Raw genomic sequence first — 22,472 nt, forward strand, 5'->3', positions numbered from 1 at the left:
TATTATAAAGGAGCAAATAAAATTCTAGGGTAGCCAAGAAGAAAAGTGTATAACATTTGGAATCTTGACAAGTCTTGTAATAGCTGTTGTATGAGCTGCATGTTAAGAAATAACACGTATGTGGGACTTTGCAGGTGAAATTGAGAAAGAGTGTTTTGGAGATAGTGAACGACACAGGAAAACTCGGGAGTATTAGAAAGTGCATTGTGTTCAAAAAAGCATAAGACTTTTGATATTAATTAAGCTACTGTTCTAGGATTAGAGGTAGAGAGATTGGGCGAGAACAATAGGAAAGGAAAGGAAAGATGGACAAGGGGATATACAGTCTAGAGCATTTTCTGATATGCCATTCCAAATACCTCTACCTATGTTCTATCATAGTGATTCCCCCAACAGTTCTGCAGAAAATATTTATGGGCACTCCACTAAAAAAACAAAACAAAAAACCTGATTCCGTGGTCAAATAAATTTGAAGACTGTCAGTTAAATGAGGTAATGCGAAACTTCTTATAGGATTTAATATGGTAATATTCATATGTATTATGAATCTCAAGTGGTACAAATGGAAAAAGCATTTCTAAAATGTATTTGACTGCAAAAACATAATCTGAGGATGCTGAGTAACAATCTAAGAGTTCTATGGTTCCCTGGAGGACCAATTAGAAAATGCTGCTCTAAAGCTCATAGAGAATTCTATCTATCTATCTATCTATCTATCTATCTATCTATCTATCTATCTATCAATCAATCTATCTATATCTACCTTTCTATCTAATTATGTTGACAATGCACAATATGAGTTTGTAAAGATAACAAATGTCAGTACGTTGTAATTTTCCAAGTCTATATTTTCTGCAGTGTGCGACCCCCTCCCCCGTTAATAAAGTACTGTAAAAACCAAAAGAGAAATTCATATTTAAGTCAATTGTGAAAAGTTGGGATAAAGTGTTTTGTTACCACAGTTCTTCTCAGAGTTAGATTGATGACCTAAGAGAGAGGAGGTGACTGGTGGAGGAAGGGCCTGGATGAGGGAAAACAAATTGAATAAAAATGCAGGGCACACGGTAAGGTTATTCTCAGAAAGGAAGTACCCTCTTCATCACACCAAATTGAAAGAAGCAAACCCACGATCAATATTTCTGTTATCTTTGATCCATTGTTTTTTAGACCAGTGGGATCTTGACTGGCCTCGTTTAAAGGGTACATAGAGATAAGACCCTGATGATTTCAGTTACTTTGAAGAATTCTGAGAAAGAAGTTAGACATAAAAGCGTGCTTTAAAATAGATAGCTACCAGACTGGATAGTTCCTGCAATAAAAGTTGACAAGAAAATGAAATATGGACCAAAAGACAGTGCAATTTGCTTGATTTGTAACTGGTTGAAAGATTATACCCCAAACGTGATCACTCATTCTTTCATTTGTTCATCACTCTTTGATTGACAAGGAAAATGAATAGGTGATTCATAAAAGATACACTCTAATGACCAAAAGTCATATAGAAAACAGTTTATTTTGGCTGTGCATCCTGTATTCTAGGGGAAGTCAGTTCCTTCCTACCCCGTGATCACCACAATGCCTCATCTCCCACTTCCCAGGAATTCCACCCCAGAGAAGGAAGAGCTTTGGTGCTGGACAGGAAAATGCCAACGTTACTACATGGTATGTGGAGTTGTTACTTGTATGTGTGTGTGACAAGGACATTAAAAGATCTTTAGGGACCAGGCACTTTTGATCGGTGTGTCTGACACAGTACAATTGACATGGAGCTGTGTCCCAACTGGGAAGTGTCACCAGTCTAGTGAGAGTGTGTGAGGGAAATACTACATTTTTCAAAGCACTAAACTTACCTCAAAACTAAGAAAAAATGAGTAATTTTTGCAGTTTATAGACTCACCAGGGCCAGAATTTCTGCTTAAATCGAGTAATAAAAATCTGCATTTTCCTGGCCTTCCTCTTTAACTTATGTCTCCTTGGTAGACTTAGCAGAAAGTAGTTTTGTGGCCAGAGTAAGTGCTGAATAAGGATTCAGGGATTCAGGGTACTCTTTCTTACTATTAATCCAGAAAAAAATGAAAAAATGCAAATTAAAACAGCAAGATATCTTTCTGGTCTATCAAATTGGCAAATATTTTAAATAAAGATATTATGCAGTGTTGATGAGGGTGTGGGGCACCGATATGCTCATACTGCTTGTGTGAGTGTAAAGTAGTTCAATCATGTTGAAGAGTAATTTGACAAGCTGTATTAAAGGCTTAAAAAAATCATGAGGCATTCCACTTGTAAGAATTAATCCTAATAGGATAATTCTAGGTGTGCTCAAAGATTTATCTGTATGCATATTCATTGGAACATTGTTTAATAGGAGAAAAATTAGAAATAAGCTAAATGCTCAATAATAGAGAACTGAATAAATTATGTTATATTTATACAATGGAATAGGATGAAGGTGTTGAAATGCTGCTATAACATAATGGCAAGGAGAAAATAAAATTATGTTGGATAACTATTAGACTTAAGAAACAAATCAGCCAAATTCATTATGAAGACATTGGTCACTGATTTGACAAACCAACTGTAAAAGAACCACTTTAAGAGACAATCAGGGAAATTTGTACACTGACAAGATGTTTGATTATATTAAGAATTATTTAAAATAATTTTGGGTCCTAGTGGAATCGTACCTTTTTTAAAAAGTGTTCATTTTTTAGAGGCATGTACTGAAATATTCACCAGTTAAATAATATGATACCTGGAATCTGCTTTAAAATAACCCAATGTTATTGGGAAGTGGGAAAGTGAATGAGGATATAGGTAAAACATAAATTGCCAAAAGTTGATAATTGTTGAGTTCGGTCAAAGGTATGTAGGGATTTAAGATGCTATTGTCTCTAATTTTGTATAGGGTTTAAATGTCCATAATTACAAATAAAAATATTTCTGTTGTTGAATAATTATTTTTGTGAAATATTTTCAAAAGTATACTGTTGTTTTCAAATACGTTAAACATAATATATAGTAAAAGCAATGTTTTGATGGAGTATATATGTATATGAAAGACTATAGCATATTAAAATATTAGTGATATATATTTAGTTTTATCTTATAGTTTTTATTTTTGTTTATCATTATCTTATGCTCTATTAGACCCTTCTTAGATTGTGAGCTATAGAGACAAAAGTCATGCAATGAGCTCAAGGGATCCAAGGTCTAGTGGTGAAAGCACACGTGCTGATGTGCAGTCACTCTTCACTGTACTAAGTGTGGTAATAATGGACAAAGTAGTGTAAGAGGGCACAGGGACTGCCAAACTCTGACAGATTTGGGAAAACCTTCACCAGAGAACTATTTGAATCTCTCTGAGGAATGTAGCAGTTTGGGGAACGATTATAATTGACAATACGTAAGGAGCTATTGGAGAAATACCAAATATTTCATTCAAAAGTCTTTTTAAACAACAGCATTTTTCAACAAACATTTTAATTGATTTAAAGAAAATTATACAATTTCTAAAATATCACTTGGATTTACATTAAATATATGCCATCAGCAGGACTGTATTTATTTGAAAGACTGGCATATCATAGCATCCCAAAAAATTTCAATCTAAATCCCAGAATGTTACATCTGGGGTAAATGAAGTATAGCACAGCAATGGGTGTGTCACTTGGTGTCTCTGTGAGCCATACAACCAATAGCACACTGGTGGCAACAGGGCCAGGAGGAGGACGGGCTAAGTTGGAATAGTTTAACATAATGTTAACAATGGACCTGCCACTATATTAGTTACTTCAGTTAATGAAAGCTCATATATACCTTCATTTCTAGAAAATTTCAATGTGCATGTTAGACCTCAGGAAATGTAGATATGTATATGTAAGGTTATACCCAGTTGTCTACCATCTTGGCTTAGTTCTTCATAATCAATTATTGGGCAAGTCTTCCTACATATATCTGCCTAAAGTATCAGCTACTAATTTTTCTGAAGTTCATTTTCCTAATTTGTAAAACATGTTCATAAAAGTATGATACATTGAGTTAACCTAAGAATAACTTATAGGGGCCACCAGTTAGCTCAGTTGGTTAGAGCACGGGGCTCTTAACAACAAGGTTGCAGGTTTGATCCCCACATGGGCCAGTGTGAGCTGTGCCCTCTACAAATATATTGAAACAACTACTTGACTTGGAGCTGATGGGTCCTGGAAAAACACACTTAAAATAAATAAAAGTTAAAAAAAATAAATGAATAACATATATACATATGTTATTCGTTTATATATATATATATATATATATATATATATATATATATATATATATATAATGTGTGTATATATAGTTTATGTAAAATTACTCAGCAAAATGCTTAGTTTTTAATCTTTCTTCTTCCTTTCCTTCCTTCCTCTCTTCTTTGCTTTCATTCTTTCTTCTTTCTTCCTGTTCTTTCATGTAAAAAAAAAAAAGATAATAGACGTATCTTTACTATATAATAACTTGACATGCGATTTTTAAAAGAAGTCTCTGAAAACAGAGAAAGGAGTACACTCAACAAATGAAATAGAGAACATTTAGTATGTAGAAGAAAATTAGATTATCTCCTCATGTAATATAACAACATAATTTCCAAAGGTCTAAAGAGTTAAATGAAAAAGAGTTAAATATTTTGAAAATATTAACACTGTAAATTTTGCGATACTTGATAGTAAAAGGAATTTAAAGCTTCTTGAGCAGAGTTCACATTAAAAATTGCAAAATGTTTATGCAGATTTTTGACTGCAGAAAAATTGGCATTCTCAGTTAGTCAAGACTCCAGTCTTCAGAAGTTCTTCCTCCAATATTGGAAAGTTTGCAAAGCTGTTTGCATTCAAACTCTGCTTCTAAAATGGCAGTTTATCCAAAATTGCTCACAAAGTTTTAGTGCCATTTAAAATAGTTAATCCCAGGCCTTGATTCAGAAGATTTGCTTCATTCATATGTCCAAAAATATCTTCCAAGAATTCTATGAATAAATTCTTCTTTGATAAGTGTTCTGAGAACGGGCATTCACTTCGATCTCAAAAAAAAGTGAAAAAAAATTACTAAAATTCAATGAAGTACTCTAAACATATTTTCTTTTCTAGAAATCCAATAAATTACTGTGTAAAAGAGAGTAACTTAATATTATATTTTGACCTTTTTTGGATAAAATACTTTGTATAGGTAGGAATTTAAGGCTCTGATAAAGTTAATTAACCTTCAGGGCCTAAGGGGCCAATTCTTCCAGAATTATGGCAGAAATTATGCAGACACTAAATACCCATATAGGAAGCAAAGAGCCAACGTGAATTATGTAGCTCCTTTTTTCGCCAACACAATAAAACTACACTGCTGTCAAGAATTAAAGTTGTTCCCTAAGTGCCCAAAATAGTGCAATTTTTCTGCCAATAGAAGTTTGCTTGGCTAAGAATATTTTCCATAATTCAGAGATCTCAACAACTTATTTGTTTTTCAAAAAGCCCGCTTAGTAGATGAAAACTAGAAACTTACTGCTTTGAGAATTATTCGTAGTTTTGTCCCATTGTGTGCTGATAATGGGGTTTGGCTGTTAATCTTCCATTCCCTACTACACAGTTTTAGAAAGATGTCACTGATTCTGAACACTGACGGAAGTACCGACTCAGCTCTCTTCATTCTGACCAAAGTAAAAACCAACTCCAAAATTTCTAAGGCATTCAGTTGCAGTAAACCTCTTTATTCAAGTGTTTAGCTTGGCAACGTGATAAGAAATCTTATAGGATATTTTAAAATAAAACATTTGTGTTGGATCAATTTGAGTGCTGAGTCCTTAAAATCCAGGCTTGAGCTCATGGACAAGATGTAAATTGTCTGCTCTCTCTTTTGGATGGAAGAATGTAAAGTAGGTTTCAGGTTTCCTCTACTGAAAACTTGCCTGGTGAAAACTACCATTAGTTTTATGTCCCAGCACACTGAGATTCTGGTTAAAGATGAGGAATGCATAATCTTCCTAAGGAAGGCATACATGTTATTAACAAAGATAATGACCACAGTCTTAATGGTAAGACATGTTTTCATTAATTTCTAACAATGGGAAAAATATACTACACCTCAAAACAAGACAATGATGTAATTCTATGTTTTGTAATCATGGAAGCATAATTTTATGACTTACTTTGTTTAGAGTAAAATATTCATCAATAGCATAATTTTACACCAGTGGAAGTCTTTTCTTATAAAAGATTTTCAAAATTACATGACCTAAATTAAATAAAATTATTTTTACCAGTTTATGGACACCTAAGGGTTGAGAATCTTTCAACTAACTGGCATTGCACTTATTGGGAAATATACGTATGTACTTCTGTCAGGTTTTACTCCTGGGCTCTCAAGTCCTGGTTGCTTTGACTGGGCATTATTTTGCTGCCTGATGCAAAGCTTAGCACATGCTCTGAAACACAGTAGGTTATCAATAAATGGTTATTATGCTGAATTTCATTTTAATGCCAAAAACAATCCATGAAGAGAGGGCTTCTAAGAACACGATGGTGGTCTAGTCCATTTCTCGATTCTCTTGAAAACTCTACAAATCCATAGAAAACGAAAATAAACAAAAACAAAACTCTCAGATTCAGTGAAATTACAAGTTTTCTGGAAAACTATTAAACTCCAAGTTATTGATAAGTACTTTTAGAATCACTGGGACCAGCAGAGTCAGAGCATACGGTTCTTGAAGAAAAGGCAGCTGGTGGAGCAATGGAGAACAGAAAGAATAGAGAAGGTGTTTTGAGAAATTATTTACTTCTAGAAAGAGGACCCTACCCTAAGTGGAAAATACTATAAAAAGGGCTGAAATCAAACAAACTAGGCTTAAGTGCTGCACAAAATGGAAGATCTCATACAACCAATGGATAATACAGAGAGTGCCAAAAAAGTGTATACCCGTACACATTTTAAAAAGGTGATAAATTGTATTAAAATTACACTGATGGTAACCACTTTGAGTACCTCATGTAATTGCAGAAGTCAAACATGACTTATATTCATTTTTGTTATCGGTATATATTGAGTATTACAATTTTAATACACGTTTTTACTTTTTAAAAATATGTATACATTTTTCAGCACCCTCTGTATATAAATACTATAACACAATGGTCACTTAAAATTCAGAGGCTCTGTCTTTTAATGTTGAAGTAAAAAATTAAGTAAATCATAGGATTGATAGAAGTCTTTAAAAAGTTAGCTTTTCAGGTACAAAGAAAAGGTATTGCAGAGAAGCACCTGCTTAAAAAAAAATGGTTTATTGCTATAGCAGCCAATATGGGTGACCTTTCCCTTCCCCGCACAATCCCTCATCTCTTAAAAATAGCTGGCTCAGTGAAAATTCTACTCATTGGTATTTTAAATTAAAGGAACCTGTTTAACAGCTATACAAATATGGTACAGGAAGAACGCGCAAAATAGCAATAGAAGCTTCTCCACAAAACAAAACAAAACTTCAGAGTAAACTGTAGCAAGACAGCAGAAATAAATTTGTTATTCAGTATTCCAACAAGAATTAAAAAAATATCAAATGCAGCCATTGTTACTATGAAGGAAGTTACTCAGCAGAAGTAAAGAACTCAGGGAAGGAAGGCCTGAGGTAAAGGCTAAATAATAGAAAGAGATGAAATTAATACTGGAAGAATATAGAAAACACTCAAAACAGAAAACAACAAAACTGTTTAAAAAATGAAATTATATTTCAAGGAGCCAAAGGGAGATGGGAATTACAATAAGGAATTCTGTCATTCTTTTATTCTCTGATAAACCATCTCAAATCTTAGCGGTCCCAAATAATGATTATGTGTTTTTTTCTTCCAACTTTGTGGGTTGGCTGAGCAGCTCTGGTCTTGCCTGGGCTCCTCATGTATCTACATTCAGGGGATGGGTTGTCTGGTGTCTGGGGTCAACTGGGATGGCTGGTATAATCGGACCACTCTCTCACTGTGGGTTTTCACCTTCGATGAGTCTAGCACAGGCTTCTTGAAATGGAAATGGCAACATTCAAAACGGGAAATTCCAAATATGCAAGTATTTATTAATCCTCTGCTTATGTCATATTTTCTGGTGTCCCGATGGCAAATTACATCAAAACAAAACAAAAACGATAAAACATATGGCCAAGCTCAGAGTCAAGGTGGAAGGAGTTTACACAGCGGAATAGAGGAAGTTGTGATTCACCAAAGGCCATTAATGTAACAATAAACACTGCTAGGGGCCAGTTTGTTACCTGGCCCGGATGAATCATGTTGAAGTCCATTTAGTTTCAAAGGCTATGATTTTGAGTATTGGGTCTGGATACAGAAAAGCCTCCTCAGGTGAAACGCTTGGATGTAGCTCCTGTCAATCTAGAGACCCAAGAAAAAAAGACAAGTTATCTGTCTCACCTTCCCCCACAGACCTACCATAGAACGGTAAGACAGGAGCAGTATAAGCACAAGAGACACTCCCACTTAAAGGGGGAAGAACCGGAAGCTTCTAGCCACCACTAGTCCATACTAATTCTGAAATTGGGCTGAGTGGATGCTGTCAGGAATCCTTACTTAGGGGAAGGGGAGGTTCCATGATTAAGATCTTATTCTGACCTCTTGGACTGTTTTCCTAACCCATGTTTGTCCATGACCCTTGGCTCTGTCCTGTGGGCTCTTGGCTCAGTTCTTTTATCAGTATATTTTCTCTATGTAGAAAAGTGGGCTCCCAGAGGGGTCTTTTCATTTTAAACTCTCTCCTTTTTAAGTCAAGCTGATACTACTACCTTAAAAATCCTAATGATTTCCTGTGAATATGGCTGGCAGTCAATCCGTGCCTCAAGTTCACATCCATAGCCCTTTTAAGATAGACCTCACTCTAATTTGGTGTCTCAGAATGCTGTGGAATAATGTTTTTAAAATTCCAAGAAGCCCTTTTGTTTAGCTAAGGGTGTCCACTAAGGATCACTTTAAATCTTTCTGAGGTCTAAACGGGGGTTTTACATCCATATCCTTGATTTGATCTTTACCCAGATGCCATTTATTATACTGAGAGTTGCCAACTGGAAAGTCTGGAAAAGTGAAGTTGTTTTATTTTCCAACCTAGAAAGTGCTGCCTCTTCTTCATGTCTAAATTCCTCTTACAGACTAAATAATTCTCTCCCTAGCTTACCTCCCTCTTCCTATGCCTTACCATGTGCCTAAAAGAAGCCAATTGGCATTTTTAACATTCTGCCAAGAAGTATCCTTAGCCGGATCTACCAGTTTATCGGGTACAATTTTATCTTTTGTGTACTGGCACTTGACAGGTTTGCCAAATGTTTTGCTGTAATGAAATGTGGGCTGCCATTTTTCCTGCCACTAATGATTTCCTCAACTCCTTTCAAGCCTCTGCCAGCATTTCTTTGCAATTCCTTCGGCCCTTGCCAACAGACTCCTCGCACTTCTCAAGCCTCCGTCTGCTGCCCAGTTCTAAAGCCAATGCTACATGTTTTGGGTTTTGTCAGTCATACCACACTTCTAGGCAACCATTTCTCTATCAGTTATCTAACAATGCATAATAATAATAATAATAATAATAATAATAATAATAATAATAAAAACACATTTGAGGGCTTAAAACAATGATTTAATGTTGCTCATGATTCTGTGGGTTGGCTGTGCCCAGTAACACATGCGAGTTTCAGCTGGGCTCCCTCACATGGCTGAATTTAGCTTTTGAATTGGCGGGAAGCTGTGTTAAACTGGGATGTCTAAGCTTGTCTCTACATGTGCTCTTTCATTGTTAGAAGTTGAAACTAGGCTTCTTCACATGGTGATGGTATCATTTCAACAGCGCTAGCTTTCATATGCAAATGTTTATCAAACTGTTACATTTGTCACATTTGCTGATGTCCTGTAGGCCAAAACAAGTCATATAGCGAAATCAAGAGTCAATATAGGAATTGACTAAAAGGGTATGGATACTGGGAAGTATGACTAATTGGGAACCATGAGTTAATAATACACCATGTAAGCAATAAAGATAGAAATAAAAAAAATAAAAAAAATGAACGAGAAGTAGAGATATTAGAGGGGAAAATGATGGACATACAATACAAGCAAAAGACAATGAAGAAAATGAACAACAACAGAAAAGCAATAACAGTCATTACAAATATTTAAAAGTATAAATTAAAGAAACTTTTCTCAACTGTAAGAAGAAACAACATATTGAAAAGTCATTAAGAGGAGATTTATTCAGAATTGTCAACACTGAAACACAATTTAGGTAAATGAAAGAAAGAAAAAAATCTTGTGTAGGAGAAAGATAAATGTCATGTAGGTAAGATAAAAAATATTATAGATAAGATGATGAGAAAAGAAATGCTATTTTAAACTCCCCAAAATATCACGTTGTCATGTACAGGTGGGGAGACCATATGGCCCAGTTGCCCTGGGATAATCCCAGTTTATGCCTGTTGTTCCATAAACATAAATCAACATAAATAGTGGCCTCTTTCACTCTCAAAGTGCAGTTTGGACAAAAATTTATGGTCACTATTGTTTTAAGGAAAAGAGAATAAAATCTCCAACGGACTTTGATAGTAACGTTCAATACCAGGAAATACTGAAGCAATCTACAATATATTTCAGAAAGAGTGAGCCAAGATATTTAAATACAATCACATTTTTCTTCCAGTTTAAATACTACAAATAGACTTAACCAAGGGAATATTTTAATTAAGAGATGATTTCTTTCTTAATATTTTAATTAAGAGGTGATGCTGTTTTAAAATAAGGGGGAAAAGTATTACATAAAGATATAAGCTAATGATAAGCACTATAATCTTTAATATTAACCTTTATAAATACAAATATAATGACATAAAATATAAAGAAAACATACTTCATGTATAAATATAAGCAGAAAAACAACAAAAATATGAAATTAAAAGGAAACATGCTTGTTCTATTAATAAATATAAATATAAATGAGCCTAAATCACTTATTTAAAGGAAAATGATTTGTATGTAGAGTTACAAAATAAAACTCAACTCTAATTTGTGTGAGACACACTTAAAACAGGTGACTCAGAAGAACCAAATAAATAAATAAGAAGGTAAGTGTGGTAAAGCTATACCAGGTCACTGTAAACACAGAGAAAGCATGGGTCTTGTTGTGAACTTCAGATAAGGCAGAATTTAGGTCAAAGAACATTATCTGACACAAAGAAGAGCAGATTATGATGCTAAACAGTATGATTTACAGTAAAATGTAACAGTTATCAACACTATGTACCAAGTAGCATAGCAGTTCATTTCGTGCATCAAAAATTATGGGAGATAGTGAAATAGACTTAATATAGTCAGAGATTTCTAGTCATGACTCTCAGACCTAGATCGAGCAAATGGACAAAATCACACTTAAGGATATGGTATTCCTTAACAACACAAGCAAGAAGATATATATGGAACACATTACTTTAGACATCAAACACATGCCTGTGTGATATTTAAAACTACTTTTCTAGACTATAAAAAAAGCCACTGTACATCTGAAAATCAACTAGACATCATAACAAGATAAAAAATGCATAGGGTTAAATAAAATCTTTCTCAAATACTCTTGGATTAAAGATGGAAACAAAAACCATAAATTTCAGAATTTCCAGAAAAAAAACAATGCAACATCAATGGGACAGAGTTAAATCAGAGCCTAGAGGAAAAATCATAGCCTTAAATATTTATATCAATACAAAACAAACAAAAAAAAACAAACTATAAAATCTGACTAGATACGATAGGGAAAAAAAGTCTTTTGTATATTTAATATTTTATGTCATTTCAACTATAAATATTATTTCTAATGAAATATGCTTGTTTAAGAATTCTCAGAATCCGATCAGAGTATACTGATCTAAGTCAGAAATCAGTGGGCCTGGGGAATTTTAGGGAAAGGTCAAATTACATCTATTTTCTATTTTCTCTTGTCTGTGGAGGAACTCACTAGAATTCTTTTAAACAGTCCCCAATTTTCATTCTTAATTAAAATCCCACTTTGGAATTAGACTTTAATAATTCAAAGGCAAATCTGGTTCATAAACTTTATTTCAGTAAATCAAATACTGTACTTGGAGCCAATCATGAAAATGATAAAATATCGTAAGTGTTTATGTCCATTTGGTGTTTTAGGTAGATTTCTTAAATGAGGAAACATTTAGTTATTTTTTTCCCTTTTTATCCTTTTATCTAAAAGTAGTCAATCTATATTGAGTATTCTGAAATTCATCTAGAACTAACAAAAACTACTGGTGAAGTAAAAAATATTTAAATTATTCTTGAAAAGCAAATGGTCCTCATACATGCCATGCCTGGGTGTCCTTTCTTTTTTCCCAACTCATTTCTCAGGTTGTCCAAATCATATCCCTTCTTAAAGATCTATTCAAAGCTCTTTTTTCGCTGGGAGCTTTTCCATACTATTTGAGGATATATTGATATGTTTATTCCCTAAACCGTTTTGCTTCATATTCTACATTATAAATTCTATGATTTCATCCTATGTTTTCAGATCTGGCATTGCATGTATATGGAGTAGGCAGTGAAACAATGCCCTGGGTGATTTCAGGGTTGCTAAATGTCTCCTTCTTTGCAAGTGGTTCCCTATTGTGCGTGAATTTCCACCAGGAGCTCTTATTCCATTGGTGTGAACAGTGTGTTCTCTGGCTGGTTCGGTTGAAACTCATATACTGCTAGTGAGTATAGCCTATTCAAGCTTCCATCATATTGGTCAATTTCCTCCCTCACAGTGAGAGAGACTGAGAGTTTTAAGCAGCATTGTTATTTGCTCGTCTGGAGATTGTCATGCATAGTGATGAGAGAGAAATTACTTCGAGGATATTGGGAAATAGTGCGAAAAGGGAATTTAGAGATAGATATTAATGATAGGCTTCATCAATTTCAAAATTTCCAAGTACTAAACTTACATGCTTTTATGTATACTTCTATGTATTTTTTTTCTTTTCTCACTATACATTGGAAGATTCCTTATGGAGAAGAAATGTAACCAAAAATTATACCTATTTACAGGATCTCATGTGGTTAAGGTGTACTGAAGTTTCTGAGAACACGATTATTAAAATAAAATGTTTTTCATCATTTCTATTTTATGTGAGAGAAGTTTAATTTTCTGAAACTGAAATGTTATAAAAGTAGGTTATATTTAATTTCAGCATTGATAAAATTTTAAAAGTAGAGGAGAAAAATACAAATGGAAACAAACAAACAAACAAAAAACAAAAAACACCCAGCAGGATCTAGTATTTGGGCAAGAATGTGAGGAATCAGTAACGGTCACATCCATTCAGGTAACGCCCATTTAGCAATTTTACAGTGCTGATCAGGTCTCTTTCTTTCTAGCTCTCATGCAAGAAAGTGTGATGGGGAAGGTTGGGTGTACTGTACATTTCTGTAGCATTTGCATTGTAAATGATGGGACTGGAGAGACCATTGATAATGAATTATTAATTGGAACCTTCTATATGGTAATTAAAGTGCTGAGCCCTGGGTCCTAGTTGATATTGTCAAGGCTATACTACAGATTTTAAATTTATTTTTAAAATTCTTCAAATGGCTAGAAACAAAAGGCAAGGAAAAGAAAAACTGAAGGGACTAGACAAAGCAATGCTGTCTCTTCCTGGCATCTTTATCTTTATCTTTCTTCCCTATCCCTTTGCCTTCCAGGCTTTTTCCCAGCAGAGGAGTAATTTCCTTCTTTTGCACCACCATCAGGCCAGTACCTACCTCTATACTAGTTCTTATCACACTGTATAACACTTTCTTCTGTCATCCCTGAGAAAGTATTCTCCTTAAAGTGAAGGCTATGGCATATTTGTCTCTAACCCTTAGTACCAAGCGCATCGCCTGGAACACAGTAGGTACTTAGTGAGTGCTAGTTTCTTCAACAAATCAAAGATGGCACAGAGAGGTTAAATGGATTATCCACAGAACTACAAGTCCCTTCTCCCACTCTCTGCCTTGTACTATGTAAAAGAGTTTCAAATTCTGGGTTTTTAGGCCCAGGGGAATGCAATGTTAAAGACTGAGAAAGTGGCACACAGCTCCACATCACATTCTGAGTCGTGACTTGTACTCTAAGATGTGTGTCTATTGAACAAGAAATAGTAAGAAGGTCTAAGTTAATGGGAGATCAACAAGGTGTTATTTAAAGACCACTGGCATATTCCACGATAAACCCTCTTCTCTCCTTTGAGGCCAACTTCCCAAACAGAGAACATTCATTTGGTCCCACTAGTGCTGAGCTCTCCTTGCTGTAAGGAAACTAAGATTCACAAGAGTGTGCTGGGATGCGATTGTAATTTTTTTCATTGTTTCTCTTTGTGTGTTTGTGTTGCGTGGCCTCTGAATAGCTGTTCCCCCTTCATTTCTGCTTCTCTTTCTGTGCTGTTATTTCAGAGTTAGCTCAGCTCAGTAATAGTTGTCATGATGAGACAAAATTATTTTTTAACAGAATTAGGTGTTTTTTTCTCTTAACCTTCCTTTTCACATCAGCTATTTCCATAGCTATGAATTTTAAACTGTGAAAATCGCTTTGATCAATTATGTATTTAGATTTTTCATAAACACGCTGATTTTATTACTTATAGAAACGATTAAAAACACATTTGTGTAGGATTTCTCTTCTAGTGTCCCAAGTGAATTCTTTATATTTGCGGGGATTGTCTTATTTACTGGCTTTCTGAGGATCTTGCAGATATTATTATGTTCATGAAATAAGTAAATTGCTTTTTTAAACAATAGGTATTATTTTTTTTAGAAAAATATGTTTGAACACACTCATATCCATGCTGACAAATAATGATTAGAAATGAAGTGAGATCTCTATTTCAAGATAAACAGGTAAATACCCCGACATCACAGGTGGTACAAAGGGGTGCCTGTAGGTGGCAGCAAGAATATTGCAAGTTGTACATACAAAAGAATACCAACAGCATAATTAAAACGAAAGGAGAAATTAAAAATAGTTTCATTGTCATGTTCAAAGTGCTGTATATTTAGCTCTAGGCAACAGATTTGTTTTAAAGACAAAAAAAAAAAAAAAAAAAAAAAAAGAGTAGGCATGATGTACAACTGGGAATGGAAATTAGGTAACCTTACAATACAAAGGGCAAAAAAGACAATACTCTATTACTTTTCATATGACCAGATTTGGGAAGCAGACAATAAGATGTTCTATAAATGATTCAATTGGCAAAAAAAGGTGGCTAAAAGGCTCATAGAAAAAGTTTGACATTTCAAAGTATGTTTTGCCTTACGTCATTTCAGCCCCATTTTCCACAGCAATGAATTCAGAAAGCAGAATACACATGAGCCACAGATTCTGGCTATCCAGTACATTTTTTAAAAATTAAGTGCAATATGAAGAAAGAAAAATACTCTGTGATATTTTTTCGACTTGTCCTTAGGAATTAGTATCGTCCATCATGTTAGGCAAGAGGGAAATAGCCCTCACCTCATACGGTATGTCAGGAATGCAGGTCCTCTGGTGACAAGGCAGGAACTGTCTCAGGCCTCCATTTCTGTTGACCAAGTCAAGCTATCTGAGCAGTTAGGTGTGGGATAAGCCGGGAATGTTAACATAACCGTGAACTTCAGGGATGGCTCATGGTATTATTTTTCAGAGACTTATCGATAATTTGTAGGAAATTTGACTTGTGCAGGTAAGGTAGAAGAAGGAAAAGGTAAATCCAGAAATAAGAAATATGCTAAGCATTGGCAGTCAAGAAACACAGCATAATCATTGCAAGAAACAATTACCTGCTTAGCACCAATAGCAACATACTCGTATACGTCTTGGTATGGATGACATGGGGTGATTTAAAACTTATGTAATAAAGGAGCACTTTTCTTCTTTAAGAAGAAGTTAACTCTGATTTCAATAGAGTGAATCTATGGGTCTCCCCGAATTTCATACGCTAAAACCTAATCCCCACTGTGCTGGTGTTTGGAGGCGGACCTTTGTGAGGTGATTAGTTCATAAGGGCTCCCATAGAGGCTTAGTGCCCTCATAAAAAAAGATTCCAGAGAGCTCCCTTGCCCATTCAGCCATGTGAGCAAAAGACAGTCATCTGTGAAACACGAAGCAGGCTCTCACCAGACATTCAATTTGCTGGCACCTTGATCTTGGACTTTCCCTCCTCCAGAACCGTGAGAAATAAATTTCTGTTGTGTATTGGCTACCCAGGCTCTGGTGTTCTGTTCTAGAAGCCCAAAATGACTAGGACACAAGCAATTTGCCGAATTTCAATCACTGACTCCATGGTTGGATTGTGTACCTTACATGCTAATTGTTGATGTTCTCCTCAAAACGCAATCTAGAAGTCTCTGCATTGTCTCAGATGGACTGAGAGTAGCTGCTTCGTCACAACAAATCTCATTTATGATGCTCTTCATACTTGAAATTTACTGTCTTCGGGATACCTGCGTGTATGATAGAGGATGTAAACAGGAACACTTGCGAATTCTGAAAATGAATGAGGAAGAGATTAGTGGAACAGGTGTTGACAGACCCTGTGTATTTGATATACCCTCCCCTATTTTCCAAGAGGTCAAAGAGGTTCAAGTGCAAATGGAATAATGTTTTTCTCTTCTTCCTGTCTTGGCATATTGTGTTTTTATCAATGGTCCTTTCTGTTTTGGTGGTATGAATTGAAAAGCAGGATTAAGGGGTTTCCAAATGATGTGGGGAAGATGAAATCAAAGTTGCAGGGGAGGTTCAGTCAGCTGGAGTGATTTATTTTCTTTATATGATTGGAATTAACACACCAGAGGACAGAGAATGGCATTCTCAGTGGACAAAGTGGCTATAATTCTCCTGTGTTTTCTAAGAATGAGACATAGTGATGTGTGGGCAAATACCTCTGAAGTATAACTGAATGGCAGAAAGAGAATAACTCCCTAATTCCTAGGTTGTGCCATATTGCTTTGTTTTGCTTGTTTTTGCATATATTAAGAATGACCCTGCATTCCATCAAAGGGGAGTCAGGAAGTGTGGCCAAGACTCTACACAAACTGCTGGAGCCAGGGTTTGGCCTCTGATCATGTCACAGTTAAGTTGGGTAGGAGGACCAGGCAGGGCCAAGTTTAAGTTGGAGTTTGATAGGGGAAGTTGCTCATCAGATGCTAAGTAAACTAAAAACCCAGAAGGCCAGGAGAATATCAAGACTGGAGTAGAGCCAGGAGCTTTGAGTTGGCACAGATTGGATGGGAGAGCAGGTGGGGAACAAGTGAGGAAGCCTCTGAGCAGTCACAACAAAGAGCTTTGGGCAAACGCAGTGTTGCTCTAGCAGCTGGTGGCTGGCGGTGTAAGAGTCTGTCTGTCTTCAAAGGCCAGATCCCTCTCTGTAAGCGGCAAACACATTCAAGTCACATGTGGAGCGGGAAATTTCATCCATCTTTGGGGACTGTGGAATTGCATTTTCACCTTGGCACACCCTCTGATTTTTGACATACAGTGAATTGATATAAATTGTCATCTCTTGGAGATAACCTGACAACAAAGACTGCTAATCACTTCATTCTGAACTGCTCCTGGATGGTGGAGGGTTATTAGACACATGCCTGTTGGAGACTTCACTAATCCATTATGAAACGTATAGGAATTTGCTTTGAAGAGAGAAACAATTAGAGATGGGGATTTACAGAAAACTGTAAGAGGCAGGGGGTCTCTTATGTTTTATTTTCTAAAGCCAAAAAATTCCTATAAAATCCCTACTTAACTCATATTCTTAAACTAGAGATCGAGCCTTCTGAAGAATAGGCATACCTTAAAATCTATCCACATGGCATTGCTAGGATCAAAGAAAAGATAATGCTCTAAGGGCCCTGTAACTTAAATTGTTGACCCAGCTGACTTGCAGGGGGTGAAGGTAGTCTGGAAAAATGACTCGGAATCCTTCCTCCTCCCTAGATGGAAGCCTTTCAAGATGAGAGAACTGAATCTCTTCTATTGTAGACCCTGGGATTTACAGAGCCTAGCTCTTATTCTAAGGAGAATGCATAGAGGTGTCTCTGTATCCATAATATAATTGATATATGGCATTTAAGGAAGTCATCATTTGGGAACATAATTATTATTATTTTTCTTAGATAAGGCAAAATCCGTTATATATCTATGGAAGGGTTTATGCAAGTGGGAATGGAAACTTCTTCCCTGCTCTTAGGCATAGGGTGACACTGTGGGTGAGGAAGAAACTTTCCTCTACCCTTCTAGGCCCTTCCAGCTGGTCTAATAATCAAATCAACATGATGGAGATTAACAAGAGAAAAAAACAAAAAACAAATTTAATTAAATTGGTACATATGGGAACCCCACATATAGAGAGAGTCAGAGATCATACATACATGAGATGTTCCAGGACAAAAAGGAAAAATGAGATGTACCAGGGGTGCCAAAAACTGTATATAAGTGGACACTTTGGTCAATGTTGCTCAAGCAGTAGCTCGCCGTAATCGGAAGTGTCTAGATGCTGATGGTAACCTGTAGTCATACAACAGCCTAGCCAACTGTCCCTCCGTGTCTTTCCTTAAGGAAAGAAGAGTCTGTGAGACTGTGCCTTTCTGGGACTTTGTTCCATCCTTATGTTTACACCTTATGTCTCTCTGTCTGGTCCCCAAAAGAAGGTTTGCAGCCAAAGATGGGTAAGATATCTCACGGGAGATACAACCTAAGCCAGGCGGAACCGAGTGGGGACCCCCAATGAGCTGCCTTAGAAAAATATGGGAAGGGGCCTTGCCTCCCCTTCCCCCTGCTTGGGAAAAGCTGTTGCCGGCTCTAGCTTTTCCCTGGCACCTGTTTGTGAGAGAATTTACAAAAACAATAAAGATCAGTTCTCTCCACTTAGCTCAACGGAACTGTTACAAAATAAGAGACTTGACCCTGAGAAGGTACATACCTTAATTAGGACATTGTGGGACCTTGTGCTTCAGCTGTTGACTGACAAAGGGTGATTGAGATAAATATTTTTCTGTTATGATGTGTGAGTTTCAGAGACCCCCAGTCGGCCTTTTTCTGGGCTCCAGTCCTCTGAGACTGAGGGACCCCTGGCCTTCGGAGAGATTTAACTGCATTAAGTGTCTGTTTCTTTCTTTCTTAAAAACTTAACCCAAACCGCCCCTTCTCGCACCCTCACTGCCCGTGTTGCACTGGACATGACAGTAATCACTTTAAACAACTCTTATAATTGAAGAAGCCAAACGTGACTTGTATTCATCTTTTGTTATCGGTATATATTGAGTATTACTATTTTAATGCAGTTTTCCTTTCTTAAATTGTGTATACATTTTTTGGCACCCTCTGCATACATCATTCTGAGCTAAGGATGAGGTAAATCACCTTGGGGCTTCATAGGGGAGGGAGGTCCTTCCAAGGACTATAAGAGCAGATGTTCAGCAATGACAAGTTTGCCCTGTCCTCTAGATAAGTCATAAAAATTTGTTTCTGTTGACAATGATTTTTTTATGTTTTTAACTTGAATGCACATCTTTCTCTGAACACATTTTGAGCTTTATCATTTTATTGAAGTTCTAAAATTTCACTTCTATATGTTGAAGTATCATCTTTTTTGTTTGTTTATTTTTCTAGTTATTTTCCTTGAAACTCAGTTTTCGTTCATTTTGTTTGTTTATTTTCAATTTAAAGGCTTATGTGTTCCCTACAATGTTGAAAAGTTTTTCCTTTTTACTTTATTATATCTTGCCTCAATTATATAAGTTCTCTTCTAGAAATTCTGTTAAATATATAATAGAATTTCTGGATTTATCCTTTATGTCACTTAACTTTTTGTCATTTATTGGTTTAATACGCTACCTTTCAAGTGGGATTTCTTGTCTCATTCTTCCAACTCTATAATGTGTCCCTTGGAACAAAACTTTGTCCCTTGATTAAAAACAAAACTTCCTACCACCCATTAAAAACACTCCACAAAAGTAGAAAAGAAAAAAAATGGTTTTATTATTTAATAAGCATTAAACCAGAATGTGATGTGCAGGCAGTTTTCTAAGAGTTTGCAAAGACAGAAGGAAATTTTACCCTTTTATATAGCCCAGCAGATACAACCCTTTATATACAGTTCTCAAATTAAACAGTAACTAGTCCTCAAGTAAGAGGACTTAACAGGACAATTCATCACATATAAGTCATCCTAAATTCACTTGGTAGTTGAGGTGAACAGCTGTATTAGCTAATTGGCTTTATACTAATGGGGGAAAAAAACACACACACACACAAAAACTTCTCATACTTTTATGACAGGAGCAAGTTTTACAAATTGGTGAGGGTAGATCCACCTAAGTTATGCATTTTACCCTCCCACAGACTCTTTACCCTGGTACACAAACACTTTGTATGATTACATTTCAAAGAGGTGCCTCTCAGGTCTTTGATAAAGACATTTCTGGGTTGTAAAGCTGGCAAAAAGCTTACTTAGCCTTTAAAAAGATTTACACGCATTTCAAAGAGACAGAGAAAGAACTTGGAATTACAATTTTTCAAAGTAAATGTTCTAAGAAAAGGAAGGAGGGAAGTCTATGCCCTTATTTTCAACAGAAGAAATTGAGCCTGTTATTTTTAATTTGTCTTTGCAGGAAAAATTGACATTACTTTTACTTTTTAAAACTTTTCAAGATCTCTAATTGTGGTTTTTTTCAGCAGACTGTTCTTGTATTCTGAAAACAATAATTGACGTTCTCTGAAGATACAAAATTTGCTTATTTTGTGCTTATCCTATGCTTGCACTTTTCAATTTGGTTGTCAGTTCATTGGGTTTAGTTTGGTACCTCTCTTCCAGGAAGATTTATGTGTATATGTATATGTATATATATGTACACATTTTTTAAATGAGAATCTCTGATTACCTTCTTGTGAATTAAAGTTCTGACTATAGGCGTTTGCCTTTGGATATTTCAGTAGTGGAAGGATATGCTGATGTTTGGACTTTGCAGATAATTTGTAATCTGGGCTTCAGAGTCTCTGTACTTCTTTTTGGATTAGGAAGACATCTAAGGCTCTGCTCTACCAGCCCAATAACTCACATTCACTACTTTATTTGGTTCCAACATAAGCAATGACCACTGTGAAGCAGTCTGGAAAGATGAAAAGGATACATGGAACTCATTATTTTAATGTAGTTCTATATTTCAAACCAGTTTTAACAACAATCCTCCTGATGATTATTGTCGGTCATTTCCAGCTCATTATGCTACTTGACTCTAATCCAAGTTCCCGATGCCTGGCACATGAGCTTGTACCCTTTTTTTCCTATTACCAGGATCTTCATTTTGGGGCAGCTACTATGTGTCCAGCCTTAGAGTTTAAGTGATGATTCATTTACCTAATCATTGCAGGCTCTATTGTCTTTGTGTGCACTTGGTCAAGCGGTGAGCATGTAGCCCACATCTGGCTGCAAAGAACATAAGAACTATGGTCTTATTATGTATGCTGAGGTCTCTGGGAAAGATTTTTCTCCTTCTTCCTTTATAAAAGAAAGAAGTACATGAGAGGGTCTTTCCTCCCCTGTTCCCTTTTCTCCTGATTGGGAGATTTTAAATTAGGAAATAATGTTTGGAGTTATAAGAAACTTTATATAACCCCAATAGAAGAGAAGGACTGAAAGAAGGCTTGAAGGTGATCGATGCTGTAGTGGACCCACAGAACCAACCTGGAATGGCTCATATCCAGACTTTGTTATAGGTGAACTGACTATATGATTTTTTTTTTTATCCTCCATTACTTGCAGCTCAAAGCACACTCTGCTCCACTCACTGTCTCTACCTCAACAATTTTTCTTTTCTGCATGTGTTTGGGCTGTAATTTTCTAATTTGTTTCCCTGTAGATCTGATATCATGTGCTTTTTTTAAATCTTCTAGGAATTCCCCATCTTGATCTGATTGAGGTACTTTTCATATTTCCAGCCTTTTAATAAATTTATTCTAAATAACAATTATGAGAAATTTGTGCTTACTTTTCTGATATGTAAGGGGTTTGGAGCAGAATGAGTGTGTAGAGAAACATGCCGATTGTCTGCTTCTAGCTTATGCTTCTCCAAAACCTTCTTGTCTTTTAAAATTCAGCTGTATTGTCATTTCCCAAAATAATCTTTCTGTGGTCTCCCCAAATTTCAATGATATCTTATGTGTACCTCTATTGTACTTCTCACACAGTATTGAAATTGTCTTATATAAGACTATCCTCCCACTGGGCGTGAAGCTGTCCCTGTCATACTCTAGGTGTTATTTAATTTCGCAAAATGACTTACTCAAGAGAGAGAGAGAGAAAGGAATTATACATGTGTATGTGGAGGATCTTTATTTCTGGGATCTGAAAGTAGCATACCTGTTTCTCTCAGTTAGACAGAATATGGAAGATGGCAGCTCGTGGCAGGGGAGGCTGGGAAATGTAGTCTTAC

At 35.8% G+C, this 22,472-nt stretch overlaps 1 long non-coding RNA gene across 3 annotated transcripts in view; it reads left to right on the top strand.

Moving 5' to 3' along the window:
* Nucleotides 1-22,472, top strand: part of LOC141571812 (uncharacterized) — a 578,309-nt gene that overhangs the window by 426,630 nt on the left and 129,207 nt on the right. For 2 of the 3 annotated variants that reach the window (XR_012496871.1, XR_012496869.1), the window contains exon 4: nt 1,540-1,662. The exons of the other annotated variant lie outside the window; for it this stretch is intronic. This is a non-coding gene — a long non-coding RNA (uncharacterized LOC141571812). The remainder of the gene's footprint in view (nt 1-1,539; nt 1,663-22,472) is intronic. 3 annotated transcript variants of the gene reach the window in all.

Source organism: Rhinolophus sinicus, linkage group LG05 (assembly GCF_036562045.2).
Source record: "Rhinolophus sinicus isolate RSC01 linkage group LG05, ASM3656204v1, whole genome shotgun sequence".
Taxonomy (NCBI): Eukaryota; Metazoa; Chordata; class Mammalia; order Chiroptera; family Rhinolophidae; genus Rhinolophus; species Rhinolophus sinicus.